A 2,236-nucleotide genomic window follows, 5' to 3' on the forward strand; every position below is an offset into this window, starting at 1 on the left:
CAAGGACTTTTTTATAGCTGCAATGATTGTTCAAAGCCAATTAATATGCTATACTGAATATTTTCACCCACTAATGTGGGATGAGGTCTAATCACATTATGGTGTACTGGGTCCAAATGCTGGACAACAAATACCCTGGGTCATGCACAGTTGAGTCAACTGTTAGTTGTGTGTGTGCTGAACAATTGTTTGCTTATTTAGCCCATACTGCGGTCATTAAGGAGATACAGCCCCTTCAGAAGTAGGCATAATGTCTGTTTAGTCTCATTTTCTAAAATGGAAAAAAAAGTGTATGCCACCCAAAAATGTTGAGTGAGGAGTAAATATATATTTTCCAAGCTTCTGATTTTTTGGTTAAGAGTATGACTGCGTGTGGAAATTGGCATGTGGTAAGACAATGAATGAGGAGAGCCTGTCATGAGTGGGTTACTATTCAGCATTGTCAAGTTCACTGTATTCATTTGTAGAAAACTAAGATTTGATGCTTTTGTAACATGATTGATTATTGAACTGTCTTCCTAAATGGTTTCATTATATAAAGTCAAGATGGTATTCCCAGAAAGTATCCCTAAATAGTGAACTTAATAGATTCCCTCAAGTAACTTGCTAGTGATTTTTTCCTCAATTTCAACATAATCACAATTTCCTTATAATTTTCTATATTTCTATATGCTTTCTTTTTTCTTTAAGCAGGCATGCACAAATATGGAATTGGAGATGTGCCTTTTCCACACAAGCAATAAATATAATCTGCCAAATGAGTGTCATTTCAGCGATGTTAGGAGGAGATGAATCGTATCATTTATTTTTCTGCTTTAGTGATTGAAATCAAAATTTAAAAATCATGCTATTTGAAAACCAAATCTCTAGTCATAGACTTCTTTTATTTCTTTATTGTCCATAGAAATATTTTAACTGGTGTTTTAGCATTGAACTGAACTGTATATGTGTAAATATAAAGTTTGAAAAAGAAAGAGTGCTATTTTTCACCTTAACAAATGAAAGATGTGCAAGATATATATGAATTTCTAGATCTTACATATATCAAATACTGATATTTTTTGCACATTATCAGACTGTCAATCTGGAATTATTTTCAACTTGTACATTTCATTTCATCAACAAGTTCACTGATCTCTAAATTGCTGCATAATAATCATTATGAGAGAGAAAGGAGCAGCTGCAGATAAAGTATTCAATGGCTGTGCAAATCTTAAAGATCACTGCTTCATCTTATGAACAGTTTACACAATGCTAGTGCGTCTAGTTTAAAGCATTTAGGGAAGTATGCAAGTGGTCACATACAAACAAAAGAAAAATATACAAAAATTTAAACTTAAACTTTAATAAGAAGTCAGTATTTTTTTTTCATAATTTACCAAAACTGGTTTTACAATTTTATCATTGCCAATAAAAGCATATTTGATGAAATTACTAATTGTGCATGACATTGTGATAAAAATATATATTTTCAGAGAATATCAAGTACTTTGACAATACAGATGGACTGGGGTCTACTGGAATTGGCTTTATGTTGTACTGAAAATTATGATATCTAGTGTTGCCTGATTCACTGCATTTAATAGCAAAGATTTGAAGCTCTTCTACATGTTTCTGGGGAAAAAGGTTTTATAACAAACTGTTAATGGTCTCCCTATTTTTATACATTATAAAGCCAAGTACATTTGCAGGTTTGTATCAGTCAGCAAGTGTGTCCAAGGTCTATGGACTTTGTGTGTAAAAGTAAATATGTATCTGTGAGTATGTGCAAGTGTATGGTTCCAGACAAAAGTAACAGTCTTAACTCCTATACTTCCAAAATGAGAACAATTGGTACTTTTTTAGTAAATAATAATGAAAATTATTTTTCAAGGTAAATGAAGGTTTTAAGGAAAGTATGTTTTTTTACATTCCTTACATGCATGTACTGTTCTCATGGATCTGGAAAAATTTGGGTAAAGATTGTTGCCTTTGTCACTGGACATGAAGTGTACTGTGTAATACTGTGATACAAGCTTACCAAATTTATTACCATATTTTTGTCTTGTTAAAGACAAGGCCAATGGAATGCACGAGAAGTAAACAAAATGATAATCAAAAAATTATTAGCCATTTATTCAAGTACTGCACATTTCCCAACATATCACAATCTATAACCAACAGCTAAAAAATACATTAAAGATATTCACAACTACCTTGAGCATTTACATGCAATGATATTACCAGGGTAAATATT

This window comes from Penaeus monodon, chromosome 28 (assembly GCF_015228065.2).
Source record: "Penaeus monodon isolate SGIC_2016 chromosome 28, NSTDA_Pmon_1, whole genome shotgun sequence".
Classification (NCBI taxonomy): Eukaryota; Metazoa; Arthropoda; class Malacostraca; order Decapoda; family Penaeidae; genus Penaeus; species Penaeus monodon.